We start from the raw sequence: 16,538 nt of genomic DNA, 5'->3' as shown, positions 1-16,538 counted from the left end.
GTGCAGTGCACCATCTGCACAACAAGCTGTGCATGTGCGAACTCCTGGGCGCCTGTGCGCACTCAGACACCAAAAAAGTCACACCATGCTTCTTGCTATCGATCCATATGGGCCATATGGCCACGAGTACAAATGTAAGAGTAGATCTGTACTCTTGATGCAAATTTACATGTCATGATCTGACTGTTTCCCAGGGATTTTTTTGGCTATTTTTATTAAAGTATTCACATACTGGTACATGTACATGGGCCGGACATGTGGTACCAAGAGTACATGTTATGTACTCTTGGTGGTACCCAACTCGTAAAAATAATAATAATATAATAATAAACACAGCTCGCATCTTCCCTGAACCTGTTAGACAGGAGCAGAGTCGACGCATCTGTCAACAGTGTCAAGCCAAGTTAGTCTATCTCCTGCAGCTTGGAGAGCGCTCTCCACGGAGAGATCCGCTGCCTTCAGGTCGTGCCGAATCGTATCTATCCACCGCAATGGCGGACGGCCACGGGGTTTTTTTATGTCGTTTGTGTTGATTGATAGCTCCAGTGCTTTGAACGAGGCGGATTCCGGACCCTCTCGCACCACATGGCCAAACCACAGCAGCCTGCGTCGCCGACATGTGGCACTAACTGGAGATTGTTTTGTTTCTGTGTATAAGTTGTTATTGGTGATGCGTTGCGGGTAGACAATCTGCAGCAGTACGCGTAGCTTCCTCCGTTGCCATTTGTCCAGTTTGTCGTTCAGCAATTTGGACAGAGTCCACAATCCGCAATTGTATAGAAGGATCGGCATTATGAGGCAGTTAAACATACACAGTCGGGATTGAAAGGAATGCCGTCTCCAAGAAATCGAACCAAACGCCCTGTTTGCTTTTGAGATTCTCATGTCCACGTCTTCTGCAGAGCCCAATAGAGAACCCAGGAGTTTGATTGATCTCCATTCGTTGCTGTTTCTTGTAACATCAACATATTCAGTTTTCTGTGTATTGAGCTTGAGGTTGTCTTCGTTAAATATAGGTTCACACTCAGCAACAAGAGCCTTCGCCTCATCGTCATTTCGGTTATGCAGAGTAGTATCGTCAGCGTACTGCGTTGTTGGAGCAGGCATTGGTGAGCGAATTGTGCATCTTTCCCTGATCTTGCGCATTGTGCCTTCTGCATATGTTATGAACATAATAGGGGACATCGGGTCTCCCTGGACCACTCCGATGTTAGTTGGGAAAGGGGGACTCAGGGAGCCACTCAGCTTGATCCTGGCTGTCGTGTTGGAAAGTAGAGACTTGATGGTTGTTGTGCTGATATCTGCCTCCTCTAACCTGTCAAGTGCTGTGGTGCGAATTATAGTGTCAAAAGCACCAGAGAAATCTAGAAGGGTGACGGAATATGTCCAGTTGCCAAGCAAGGCCCGCTCACACAGCGACCTTGTGTAAAATACACCATCAGCGGTTGAGCGACCTGGACGAAATCCAGCCTGGGTTTCAGAGACATAAACGGTGATGTCATCCGTGCTACGTTTAGTAATAACTGACGTCAGCACCTTTCTCACTACAGAGAGTAACATGATGGGGCGATAACTTTTCGGTTTTCCGAGTGGCTTGCCTGGTTTGTATACAGGTACTACCAATCCACTGCGCATATCGTCAGGGCAATAACCAACACTCTGTATTGCATTGAAGAAAGAGGCTAGCCAAGGACTAAGGAGGTCCTTAGCAGCTCGTAGCATTTCCGCACTGACTCCATCGGGTCCCACGGCGCCTCCTTTTTTTTGTTTACTGATTGCTGAAGTGACTTCTTGGGTGGTAAACGGCAATTCCTCATCATTGATATCTTGCGAGCCACGGAAATCACAGGGTAGGTCAGGGCGATGAAATATTGACTGGAAGTATTTACTAAATGTATCGAGATTCCATTGAATGCTTGTCATGATATTGCCATCATCGTCTGCCAGCCGAACAGGAGGAGTGTTGGTGTTCGACTTCATTTGGCGCAGATTCCGGATTGCATTGTAATAGGAGCGTGGGTCAGGTCGTAAAGCATCAGTAGCTTCTGCCTGCCTTTGCCAGAAGTCGTCTCCATCCTGCCTCAGTATTTTTCTGATTTTGTGCTGAATACTGTTGCGCTCTTCTTTTAGAACTTTTCTTCTGGCAGGATCTGGCTCAGCATGGATGCGTATGTGGAGATCTTTTTGGTCTTGGGATAATTGTTTTATAGTTGGATTTGTGCTCCGAGTTGGCTTAGCACGCCGAGGTTGAATACCAAAAGACGTACATGCGGCACCATGTACAGTCGACACAAAACTGTTCCATAGAGTATCAATTTCTCCCTGCGATGACGGTGGTGGTGACGCTACGACGGGTAGTGACTCAGACAGAATACGTTGATATTGTTTCTGCGTGTCGGCAGAAGGCGGGTTATATGTTACAAAGCATCGGTGGTTGGCTTTTGGAGCATTGTTCGACTTCTTGAAAGAAAGTCGAACATCCGCGATTACTGGATGATGATCCGATCGGGTTATGAAGCCTCCGTATGACCGCGCGTTAGTGACAATTGACACGTCCGATTTCCGTACCATGATAAAATCTATCATGTTCCTGACTTGATTCCCATCGTTATGACACAAGCCATCAGCAAACCACGTTGCACGATGCTGCATGCGGTGCTTGAACATTGTGTTAGCTAGTAGCAGGTGGTGTATCTCACAAAATTCAATTAGACGGCTTCCATTGTCATTACTCATTCTGTGTTTTGAGTACATTCCTACTGGGTTCGATGAGCCAGCTGGCGAACTGCCTACCTTGGCATTCATGTCACCCAGTACCCACAAGACGTCACGACGATTAACATTTCCAACAGCTTTGCTCAGCAAAGAATAAAATTCATCAGCCTCAACAGGGTTAGCTGTGGAACGTTGTAGGGTAGGAGCGTAGCAGCAGATGATTGATACCCCTCTACTGTTACGACTTCCAGTTAGCAGTATCCGCAGCGAAACTACTCGGTTCGAATAGAATTGGTACGAATCGATATTTCTTACAATATTTTTATTGACGAGAATTCCTACTCCAGCTCTGGACGAAGTGCCTCCAGAACGATACAATGTGTGGCCATTGTCCAACACATCGATACCGTTGCCTTCCATCCATGTCTCAGTCAGGCCGAGGACGTCCAGGCGGTAGGTATCAAAGTCCTGAATAATCTGTTGTTTTTTGATTTTAGTCCGCAGCGAACGAACGTTGAACGTGCCAACACGGCACGACGGCGCTCCAGCTCTTTCATGTCTCCGGTGAAAAACAAGCCCAGGCTTCAGGCTATCACTACTCATTTGTCAAAAAAACTTGGCTTAGACATAGTCCGAGGAACAGAAATACCCTCCAGAAGGAGAGCTGACGGGAGTTCAACCCGCCATCCAAGCAAATAATAATAATTACTGATAAATGGTACTGACTGCAATTTTAATTAAATTTGTAGGATAGACGTGACAACTACTGAGCATGCATAGCAGGGGCTGCACCGAGACGGAGCAGTGATAATGGTGATGGTGGGGCATTGGGCCCTGCCGACCTGACGGGTCTCGGCATCACTGCCAAACACACGCACCAAAAACAGAAGATAGAGATGTTGCAATTGGGTAGATAAGGAGTATCCCCGGCGCCTCCCATGGCCTTGCCGCTGTCTTGCCATGGTGCGGCCCGCACCATGGCAAGACAGCGGCAAGGCCATGGGAGGTGTATACTACTCAGCGGTACTCACGGCACGGTGATGAACATCAACTTAGCGATGAACATGTATGATTATCATGATTATCCTCTTGCTCGAGCGCTCCCAGCTCTCCCCTATCGACAGGGGCTAGGGGAGAGCTATACTACAGCAGGAGCACTCGAGAAAGAGGATAATCATAACTGAAAGACTGCAGCCTCCTCAACAGGAGGATTATAATTACGGTATAAGTATACTGTTGTAGTGTTGAGGAGGCTACAGTAGGGAGGTTCTGCTATACGTGAAACGTAGAGAAATCACGTAGAGAGCAGGTGTCTGGGTTAGAGTCTACGGCTTCGCGTGTTTTGGCTCCAGATTTCTACGCGGAGATGGGGTTCTCTACCTGGCACACGCAGAGAAAATGCGTACGGATTTGCTGGGTATCGCGTATATCGATCAACTGCATGCAGAAAACTGCCAAATATGGAAGGGGAAGTTCCCAGTACACATTCCACGTGACTTCTCTAGGTGAAACGTAGAGCAGAACAGCATTTCTTTACGTTACGGGAACGCGAAGAAAGTTCGAGTGATTCTTTGCGTCGCGTTCCCAAAACGTAGAGCAGAACCTCCCCATTCTTTCAGTTTCTCCACGTGCAGTAGCCACTTGCCTGGCGCCAGTTGTACGAAAATAGGCGAACCCGGCCCGGAACGGAACGACCATAACGTTATTATTACGTTATGCACGAATAGAAGCATGGCTGGATGGAATCACGTAGTAGTAGTAGTAGTAGTAGTAGTAGTAGTAGTAGTAGAATTTATTATTTTGATAGGGAAGGCCCTACAGACGTTGCCGTCTTCACGTCGCGGGCCAGCGGCCCGGTGCAGCGGCTAAGTACAGCCATGTACAATGTATAATCATGTACGAGCATGTGTATAGAATGGGGCTGTTAAGTGATGACGTCACAGTTCCTTCGATACGCATAACAACGATCCCACTGGGGACAAACAAAAGTAGCGTCGTCTCCACCGAACCAGTTGTCAATGGCAACATATAGGAATCGTGTACATTTCTTCGTTTCTTCTTTGCTGTTTTCAGTGAGTGTTTTGTTTTCTCTTTGTCCTTGATCTCGACGATGTTGTCGTGCTCATTACCTTATTGAGACGTCTCTTGTGACTGTAGCCAGTGTCACGGAGGATTTTATTGGCGTGACAAGGTAGATCGCCGAGATCGAGCGTGAAAAACGCTCTGCATTAGTAGCTCCTGTAGAATGTTTTCTGGGATGGCGTATCCATGGTCAACAAAACCAAGGTGCAAGACAGCATGAGAGATCGTGTAAACGATGTGAACTCCAAAAGGTAAGCTCCTGAACAAGTGGAAAGATAGGTATTTACAAACTCTCTCTTCATCCATCGATTGCCGCTATGCATTGCATTTTGTCTTCACAGATAATCTGGCCAAATTTATTGTAACTAGAGAGTGCAATCGTGCTTGGGGCCCATCCCAATGTCATCACATGGCTGTGGTGACTAGTGTATATCTGCGAGAATTTTTCCTCGACTGATACGGAGTGCAGGTGGATCGATTATGAGAAATGCGAACATGTGAAGTAAGTAATTAGTTGTGTCGAAGAAATGTGCAATAAAATAAAATTTACTTTACACTTAAACATACACTGTAGATGTACATGTAACATCATGATAATGATTCCATCTTCATTAGAGAGGTTCCGCATAACGTAATTACGTTAGTAAAAAACGTAGTCGATCTACGGAAAGTCTTACGTAAACTGCATGCGCATCTGCGTTCCGCCATACGGAGTTTTCAAATCACGTAGCTGCCCTTGGCAACTCCGAACGCGGCAGTGTACGACCAGATCGACCTGGGGAGAGAGTCATAAATTTGTACCCCAATCCACTTACGGACCAGCTACGTTATCAGAGCCCTATCTACGTACTCTACGTAGACAACTTTCCGTAAGTGGAGTGCAAACTCGCGAATTCACGGGTTTTCCCCGCCCACTAACGTAAAGTTGCTCAACTTTACGTAGTGCGGAACCTCTCTATTGTCCCGCAACTGGTACACCATACGCACCGAATACAAGTAGTATAGTGCGGTGAGGGTTCTGGGACAAAAGTCACCTTTGACCCCTGGCTGCCAAATAAGGAAGAATAGTCCATATATGGCAGATGACCTTTGACCTTTGAGTTGACCTTTGACCTTTGAGGTGCCATATAAGGCTGAATAGTCCATATATGGAAGATGTCATTTGACCTTTGTGGTGACCTTTGACCTTTCCCTATAAGGATGAATAGTCCATATATGGAAGATGACATTTGACCTTTGCTGTGACCTTTGACCTTTCCATGTGACCTTTTGACCTTTGCTGTGACCTTTGACCTTTCCAAATACGGATGATTGGTCCATATAAGGAATGTGACCTTTGACCTTTGGGATTGGTCTATATATGGGGTGAAGTGTCCTTATAAGGAAGGTGCACGTGGTTCAGGTCATATAAGGCATCTTCCATAGTGGGGAGAAGTGTCCTTATGAGGAAGTTGTACACGGATGAGGTCATAGTAGGCATGTGCCATAAAGGGGTGAAGTGTCCTTATAGGGAAGGTGTATACGGATGAGGTCATAGAAGGCATGTGCCATAGTGGGGTGAAGTGTCCATATAGGGAAGGTGTACACTGGTTTGGTCCTATAAGGCATATTCCATAGTAGGGTGAAGTGTCCTTATAGGGAAGGTGTACATGCTGTAGTTTTTAAATAAGGCATCTTCCATAGTGGGTGGAAGATGCCTTATATGGCATGCGTATCCTGGCCAGGTCATATAAGGCATTAGTTGAAACAATCATTGAGGGCCTTTCTGTCTGAGGCTTTGAAGAAAAGAAGCATCATGTAACAAAGCTGGGTTCGTACCCGCAACCTCTCGTACGGAAGGCATGAACTGTACCAAACGACCAGGACGACTACACACAAGACCCAAGGCTCAAATCGCCTATTTATACCCGGACCGTAAAGAAGGAAAAACACGCATCATGTAACAAAGCTGGATTCGTACCCGCAACCTCTCGTACTGAAAGCACCAACTGTACCAAACCACCACGGACGACTAGGCATAAGAGGGAAGGCTCAAATTGACTAGATATACTGGGACCGAAGCTCACCAAGGTCTCGCTGGATGAGACATCAGCGACCTATCGACAATGTCATCGAGCATGGAAAGAAGGGTGGGTGGTGGTGGTGGTGGGATCAGCATGACATCCAACAGATGGACAGTCGCCAACAATCACTACCCATGCAGGATCATGATGCAAGTCAACCCGCGTACAGAGCACTCGTTTCATTTATTTTATTTTTTATTATTTCATATGAATGACATTGTGAATCATGATCTAAGACTGTTCACATTCTTCTTTGTGAGCCAGGTATTGAATTTATTATCCGTGTAGCCTTTCCATTGCACAAGACGTTGATCCTTGTTGTATTTCAACACCTTATCGAATCTCAAACCGGTCTCTCTGGCGTGTTGCAGTTCTGCTTCGTAAAACGATCCGATGATGTGTTCTCCCATCAGATCACGAATCCGGTAGGTGTGTGGTGATGTTGGTAGGATGTCATCCACCCTGAATACTTCCTCCGTCCAGTTTGCAGTGTAGCCCTTCTCGAAATGACGCTTAGATACGGTTAAGCGCACCTCATCATCCACTTTGAACTTGGGTTTTGACTGCAGGGGGTCTTGTTGATCTGCATCTTTTGGTATTCTACCGTTCGATGCTTCGGTAGGTGTCATCCCAATGCTTCTATGCTTTGACTGGTTGTAGCGGTCTAGTAGTTGAGGTAGGACGTTGAGGTACGTGTTCGTGGATTTCTCTGTAAAGTGACGCCACATTCTTGACTTCAACGTTCTATTGAAGCGCTCGACCACCACCGCTTTACCCTCGTTATGGGTGCTGTACATGATGACGTTGTGTTGTGATAACCATCGTTTCATGGGGGCATTGTAGAATTCCTTGCCTTCGTCTACCCAGAGTTTTAACGGTGTTCTTCCGGATGTACTGACAATCTCATCGAACGCATCTCTCACGGCGATACCCGTCTTCGATTTCAAAGGCATTGCCCAGGCATAGCGGCTGTATAAGTCGATGACTGTTAGCAGGAATTTGATGTTCTTATTGCTTCGGGCAAACCGTTGCATATCCACGAGATCTGCACTCCATATATGGTCAATTGCTCTGCTCTTCACCTTGCGTCTTTTGAAATGCACTCGTCTGGGCTTGTGCAATTCGTTAGCCAGTTTCGTATGGAACTGTGCGGGTTGTATCTTCTTCTTCTTCTTCTTCTTCTTCTTCTTCTTCTTCTTCTTCTTCTTCTTCTTCTTCTTCTTCTTCTTCTTCTTCTTCTTCTTCTTCTTCTTCTTCGGTCTTCCATCATGAATTGCCCTTTGCACTTTGGTGTCCCACAAGACTCCACCACCGCCTTGCAAGACACCTAAACTGAGAACCAGTTTATCGTTTTCCAGCTTTTCGTCATCATCAAAGACTCTTCGGAAAATTCGAAGTGCTTCATCCAGACCATATTTGGAAAATAGCTTTCCCATCAATATGGCATACCATCCACATACTGCTGTGCTTCTGTCTTGAACGGCTTGGGTGTTGGTGATGATCTTACAGTCTGCGTAGGCTTCTTTAAAGAAATCGCACAGTGCAGGTTCAGTGTAATCTTGCTCCATAGTGTATAGACTGCGTCCGAAACTGTCGAAAACCAAGATCACGTTTTGCTCGCGACACACGGTCAACCAATGATGTCCGCCTTCCGTTGCATCGTACACCGGTAGAACGTTGTCGGTGTTGACGATACAAAAGTCTCCATTGTTCAAGGGTGGCAAGAGGTCGTAACTCGTACAGCCCACGAACCCTCCGACACCATTCAATCTTCCTTTGATATCGGCACTGCTGAGAGGATAGTCCATTCTTGATCATAGCCTGAAAATATTTGGCACGTGATCACATGGAGCGTCCGCTCAGGATATCCTTGATGATACGAGTGATCCTGCTTTTGTCCTTCAGCACCTGTTGAATGAATGATGCATCGTCCACCATCACCTTTTGTGCTCTGATCATGAAATGCTCGGGATGGATCAATTTTGCTTCTGTTGTTCTACCATTCATCCATTACTTCTCCAATCCGTTGCTCCAAAGAGCCATGAAGCGCGTACGCCCGCCATTCCCTGGCTCCGGCAGGTTGCGATACTAAGATCATGAAGGTCTGGCTCTCATCGAACTGCGCAAACCTGCCGGAACCTAGACTGACACGCGGGACGTACGCGCTCCTGTCCTCTAACTCCAATACGCCTCTGCTCAAACCGCAGAACATCTCCTCCGCCTCACTCGCACTCAGCAATTGTGCCGTTCTAATTTGCTCGGCACGCTCCAGAATCCGTCTACGAGCATCATCACTTGCTCTCGACAGTGTTGTCGTCAGTTTCCCATCGCCCACAGGCATAGTATGAACAATATAACAAAGCATAATGAGAAATATGGGAAATATGGGAAAACACTGTAACACTGTAACTCTGATAATAACTCTAATAGAATGACTATGCTGTTCTGAAGTATTGCACTATACATAGCCCTATTTCTTCCATGCGGTGATCATTTCTTCTCCACCAATCAGCGAGAAGCAGCTACATTCTTCGTGAGTTCATCAGCCGCTGTTGAACTATTGCACCATGCACATAGTGCACTAACTCTTACCATACATTGAGTTCATCAGCCGCTGTTGAACTATTGTACCATGCACATAGTGCACTATCTCTTCCCAGAGGATCGGCGCCAGTCCCTCTCCATAAATTGACGACTTGATCTAACTCTCATGACATCAAGAGTCCATAACCTTGATGACATGTTGAAACGTATTGAGACAAGTTGATACACGTCTCCACCACAAGCCATACCTTTACGAGTCTACAGTTACACTACTTAATATGAACTACACGCTCGTCAGCGCTCATATGAATCATGGAGCCTGACTATGAGCCCGGGAGACCTCCAGCTAAGAGGAGACCCCCAACTTTCATTGAACTGCATCGTAGCAGCACTATCAAGTCTTTAGTGTATAGACCTAATGATGATTGGAAAGATCTTTCCCAATTCTTCAGTCACATGGATGCGACGCTTGTCTCTCTGCTCGAGCAAGAGTTGGACACGATGCAATTTAAATTGGGTCTGACCGTACAGATTCTGCTGAAACTAGACAAGGGCGAAGAAGGTGTTTTAAACATGCACAGCCGTATCTCAGAAACACGGCGATAACCGTGCTGAACACTCACGAGATTCGTGATGCGCTAGACTCGTCCTATGCCGACATCGAAAGACGAGTGAGTACGGTACCGTCTATACCGGAGATACCGGATTGTCATATATGCATAATCTATGATGAAGAAGAAAGGGTCACCCACACAGACCGTATCCGTTCTAGTTGTAGTTGTTTGTACAACCGGCTGGCTTGTATGTCGTACGCAGCGCCAAAATGGGCATTCGTTCGGGAGCTGTTGTTTTTCTTTCACCGTTGTTTTTGGTTTCGATATGTTGGCGCATGGGAGACCGCGACGTCGCCGTCACGCCGACGGCCGACACGTAATTACGTAATGTTACTCATCGAACGATCCGCAAAAAGAAAGAAAGAAAGAGAGAAATAAAATTCAAAAGAAATTCAAAAATTACTTCTAGCTCTGTATGCGTGTGCATGGTATCTTGCATGCTGTTGATAGTTTGCAGTGAACAGAAACATTATGGGTTGTTTGTTTCCAGCTGTTTCTCGACTTGAGCTGAGTGTGAATAATAACAGTGTGCATGCTTGTGCTCTCCACTCTATGGATGCTGATGTACTATGCGAGAGAAAGAGAGAGAGAGAGAGACGGAGAGAGACTTATCGGAATCAGTTCTCGCAGTGTGCTCGACATATTTTCTGGTGGATCGTTGTTCGTATGTCTTTTTCTTTTTTCTTATCCTGTTATTCTTACAGCTCGATACGTGGGTGAATGAGGGATCTGGGTGGGTGATAGATGGAGTTGTCAGGATGTTTGTCGACTTGGCTAAATACAGCCCACTTCGAGGTAGTTCCTACTTCCCTCTACCACGCTATCTCCAGTTGAAGAAGGCCATTATAAACGTGAAGAATGATGATGAGCAGTGTCTAAAGTGAGTACGAGCAGGAATATGTAAACATGTGATCACTACCTGGTGTACATGATAAATCCGAGTACGAGCTGTTCTTCCCAATACAATTGTGAGCAGAAGAGTTTCTTCGTAATGTATGTAGTTCACTGTTGTGATGATGATCAAGTACAAGTACTACAGCAGATTTACTGTAACTACTCATGCTTGTGCACCTACGTGTGTGTGTGTGTGTGTGTGTGTGTATGTGTGTGTGTGTGTGTGTGTGTGTGTGTGTGTGTGCGTGAGCGCGCGTGCGGTGCGTGCTTGCGTATGTGTGTGTGCGTGCATTGCTATTTGAAGGTGGGCCCTACTTTCAGCGCTGCATCCAGTAGAGGTACATACTGAGTGAGTCAGCCACTATGCTCCCTATGCGCAAGATCTCGACTTTACAGGTGTGGATTTCCCTGCAAAATTGTCAGATATCAAGAAGGTGAGTTAATATCAAACTTAGCTGAGGTGTTTTTGTAGTTCATGAGGAGTGTAAGAGTACTATTCATTTATATGCATGTGTGTGCGTGTGTTTGTGTGTGCGTGCGTGTGTGTGTGTGTGCGTGTGTTTGTGTGTGCGTGCGTGTGTGTGTGCGTGCGCGCGCGCGCGTGTGTGTGTGTGTGTGTGTGTGTGTGTGTGTGTGTGTGTGTGTGTGTGTGTATGAACATACTTCTATTTTCATGCATGCAGGTAGAGAAGATGAATGGGCTGCTCATCAATGTGTTCGGGGTGGACGATGATAAAAAGGTGTATCCTCTGCAACTAAGCAAAAGCCCGGAACTAGCTGTGAACCTGATGTTGATAAGTAGTGACACGAAAAGACATTGGGTATGGATCAAGAACTTCAACAGCCTGTGTTCTGATCGCACTAAGCATAACAATCAAACACACTACTGTATGCGCTGTCTATCGGGCCATCGTTCTGAGGAAATGCTAGCCAAGCATCTCAATTATTGCTCGAATCATCACATTGCAAGGACGATATTGCCAGAGAAAGGCGAACACGTTTGCTTCAAGAATTATCACAAGCAACTGAAATGCCCCTATGTAAGTTATTCTTTAAAGCCTTGCATGTGCTATTGTTTAGTATCACCTAGTTCCTTGAGTCAACATGCAAGTACATTATAATCCCTAGATATGTTCTTGATATAGATGGACACTTTCCAGTACAATTGATGTGGTTACTAACACACATTATTGTATGTGTGTATGTGTATGCGCGCGTGTGTGTGTGTGTGTGTGTGCGTGTGTGTGTGTGTGTTTGTGTGTGTGCGCGCGTGTGTGTGTGCGTGTGTGTGTCTGTGTGTGTGTGTGTGTGGGTGTGTGATGCGATGTGATGTGAACACTACTATCCTAGGTCATCTATGAAGATTGTGAGTCGTTGATTACTCCGATCATACCTCACACCCAGCATGGTGCAAAGACGGTGCGTGAAAGTGAACATCATCCGTGTTCAATCAGTTATGTGATTGTCAGATCTGATGGACTTCAAACGAAACGCTTCTTCTACAGAGGTAACATTATTTCTTTATGTTCTTTTGCCTCTCTCTCTCTCTCTCTCTCTCTCTCTCTCTCTCTCTCTCTCTCTCTCTCTCTCTCTCTCTCTCTCTCTCTCTCTCTCTCTCTCTCTCTCTCTCTCTCTCTCTCTCTCTCTCTCTCTCTCTCTCTCTCTCTCTCTCTCTCTCTCTCTCTCTCTCTCTCTCTCTCTCTCTCTCTCTCTCTCTCTCTCTCTCTCTCTCTCTCTCTCTCTCTCTCTCTCTCTCTCTCTCTCTCTCTCTCTCTCTCTCTCTCTCTCTCTCTCTCTCTCTCTCTCTCTCTCTCTCTCTCTCTCTCTCTCTCTCTCTCTGCTGTAGCATTGCTATCATCGCCTCCGACGATGGGTGTTAAATGGTTAATGATCAAATGATGTGTGTGTGTGTGTGCGTATGTATTCGTGTGTTCGTGCGGTCGTGTGTGTGCGTGCGCGTGTGCGTGCGCGCGCGTGTGTGTGTGTGTATTTGTTCGTGCATGTGTTTTTGTGCATCTCAGGCGTTGATGCAATTGAACGATTTCTCCTCGAGCTAGAAAGTGATGAGGAAACTATCAGAGATGACTTATCCACTCCTCTACCTATGACTATGACTGAAGCGCAGAGACAACAATTCCAAGAAGCTGCTAATTGCTGGATTTGCGATGAGCCTCTCCTGGCCGATCGTGTGGCCGATCATGATCATATCACGGGTGAATTTCGTGGAGCTGCTCATAATAGATGCAACTTGAGACTTAGAATTTGCCCTCACACGATTAGAATCCCAGTCATCTTTCACAACCTCAAGGGTTATGATGCTCACCACATCATATCAACTCTCGGAAAGACTACCACGGACATTGTAACGTATCCGGACAGTAAAGGACGCATTCGTGTAAGTTGATTGAATACCTTTGTGCTGAAAAAATTCCTTATTCTCATGGTTGTTGCTCTTGATGGCATTCATCAAAAACATTTCTCTCAACCTTATGCTTGTCCTTCTTCTCGTGTTGTTGTTTTTTTCTTTCTTTCTTGTTTTTTTTTGAAAATTAGACGAGACACCTCGGCAAGATTGATGTAATTCCATCCAACACGGAGAAGTATATTGCATTTACGTGGCGTCAGTTCACATTCCTTGATAGTCTAGCATTTCTGAATGCATCATTGGACAAACTCGTACAGTCCACTCCGACGGATGCATTTCATCATACAGAGGACTACTTTACTCAAGCTGAGCAGCGCGCCCTGGTGATGAGAAAAGGAGTGTACCCATATGAACATGTCACATCATTCGACACTTTCGAAGAGCTATCCTTACCACCGAAAGAAGCATTTCACTCGACTCTTTCTGGCAAGGTAAAGATTATTAAGTTTTCATATGAACTAAGATACTTGTTTTTTCCTGCTTTTTCTCTGCTCTCTTGTTTGGTGGTCGTTCTTTGTTTCCTATCTATGGACTGGTCTTTGAATATTGATATGGCTCTGTGTATGCGCACATCTGTGTGTGTGCGTGCGTGCGTGCGTGCGTATATGTGTATGTGCGTATGTCTGTATATGTGTATGTGCGTATGTGTATAAATCCAGGGAGTCAGCGATGATGAGTATGCACATGCCAGAAGTGTGTGGGATGTTTTCAACTGCAACAACTTTGGAGATTATCATGATCTGTACTTGACAACAGGTGAGAGTACAATAGCGATTACAATACCGATTATTTAAAAAAAAAATCTGTTTGTTGTCATAGTCTACTTCTCCACTTACCCAGTATCTGCTCCAGAGGTGGGTGAGCCGGGTAATTGACTCGGTTGGGTGGTGATTGGACCGGGTTGAAAATATAGTACCGAGTCACCTGTGACCCAGTTGATACTTTACAGGTTTGATATAGACCCTGCTTCCAGGACTCTTGGAAAATAGGTCGCCCATGGCTTGTTTAAGACATGGAGATTAAAAAAGATGATCTGCTTCTGTGTATGTATGTGTGTGCTGTGTGTGTGTGTGTGTGTGTGTGTGTGTGTGTGCGTGTGTGCGTGTGTGTGTGTTTATGTTTCAGATGTACTTCTGCTCTGCGATGTTTTCGAACATTTCAGGGATATGGCTCTTGAGACATACGGGTTGGACCCCGTACATTATTTCACTCTCCCTGGGTTTGCATGGGATGCCTTGCTGAAGACAACAAAAACATCGTTGGAGCTACTAACAGACGTGGATATGCATAATTTTGTCGAAAGTGGAATGCGAGGAGGAATCAGCATGGTCAGTCACCGTCATGTCAGGGCGAACAACCCTGAAGTGAAAGAATACGATGATTCGAAACCAACGACATACATCCAGTATTTAGATGCCAATAATCTCTATGGTTGGGCCATGTCCCAGCACTTGCCCGTGTCCGACTTCCAGTGGGAAGAGCCCACAGAGGAACTCCTGGACACTATCCTGAAGTCACCGATAGATTCACCTCGCGGTTACTTCCTGCAAGTTGATCTAGTCGTGCCAGAGGAGGTTCATGACTATCTGAACGATTATCCACCAGCACCAGAGCGAATGACTGTGACGGAAGACATGATGTCGCCATATCAGCGGACATTGATTGAGAAGTTGAAGGTAAAATAGTTGTGTGTGCGTGCGTGTGTGTGTGTGTGTGTGTGTGTGTGTGTGTGCGTGTGCTACTGTATCGATACTATATAGCTTTCATGACTGAGGTTGTTTGTACGTCTGTTGCCTGGATATGATACATGATATATGATGTGTGCGCGTGAGTTCATGTGCTGATGGGTCTTTTCTTTTTCTTTTCTTTATCTCATATGATCCCGTATAGGTGACGGGGTTGAACGTGCCAAAGCTCGTAACAAACTTATGCAACAAAGCCAGCTATGTACTACATTATAGAAACCTCCAGCTGTATATCGAGCTTGGTCTGAAGGTGACTAGTGTGAGTCAAGTGCTATCGTTCCAACAAGAGCCATGGATGGAGCCTTACATCCGCAAGAATACGGAGCTTAGAAAAACAGGCGTCAAGCGATTTCGAGAAAGACTTGTATAAGGTGGGTGCTCTCTGTATCTCTTTCTGTCTGTCTCTCTCTCTCTCTCTCTCTCTCTCTCTCTCTCTCTCTCTCTCTCTCTCTCTCTCTCTCTCTCTCTCTCTCTCTCTCTCTCTCTCTCTCTCTCTCTCTCTCTCTCTCTCTCGCTAACTCTCTCTCTCTCTCTCTATCTCTCTCTCTCTCTTTGATGCTGCTTTTCTAAAATAGTTTTGTTCTCCGTGTGTGTGTGTGTGTGTGTGTGTCAACTGCAGTTGCTAAATAATGCAGTATTCGGGAAGACTATGGAGAACGTTAGGAACGTGTCAATTTGAATCTGATGAGAGCCGAAGACGAAAACACCGGCTCTTGAAAGCTGTTCGCTAAGCCTAGTTTCGACCGTGTCGTTATCTACGACAATGATCTTCTGGGGGTGTGTAGGTGAGGATTTCTGATGCATCTGAAAGAAAAACTAGATCTTTATTGAATATTTATAATGCTTACACAATTGTAATTCCTTCTTTCTTTTTCATATTTTTCATCTTTAGAATACTATTCAAGCAGGTGTTCAACTATGTGCGTATATATGTGTGTGTGTGTGTGTGTGTGTGTGTGTGTGTGTGTATGTGTTTGTGTTTGTTTCTTTTTTCTTTTCATATCGCTCTTCAGCCACCGAGTGAGCGTCAAGTTGGATAAGCCGGTTTACGTTGGCATGAGTGTTCTTGATCTATCTAAGTGTCTTGATGTTTACGTTCTATTACAATGTACTGAAGAAGAGGTATGGTGAGGATATTCGTCTGCTCTATACTGCTACTGATAGGTGATCATTGAGATTCAGACTGAGAGCATGCAGGAAGATATGATGACAGACCTACAGCACTACGACACCTCGAACTTCAAGGCTGATCACCCACTCCACACAGACAAAATAAGAAGAGCTGGGAAAATTCAAGGATGAGATGGGCGGGGAACTTCTAACGGAATTTGTCGGATTGCGGTGAGTTAAAGTCTCTTTCACTCTGTCTCTCACTCTCTCTCTCTCTCTCTCACTCTCTCTTCCCTCTCTCTCTCTCTCTCTCTCTCTCTCTCTCTCTCTCTCTCTCTCTCTCTCT

The sequence above is a fragment of the Sycon ciliatum genome, chromosome 1, assembly GCF_964019385.1.
Source record: "Sycon ciliatum chromosome 1, ocSycCili1.1, whole genome shotgun sequence".
NCBI lineage: Eukaryota > Metazoa > Porifera > Calcarea > Leucosolenida > Sycettidae > Sycon > Sycon ciliatum.
Note: the sequence above shows the minus strand (reverse complement) of the source record.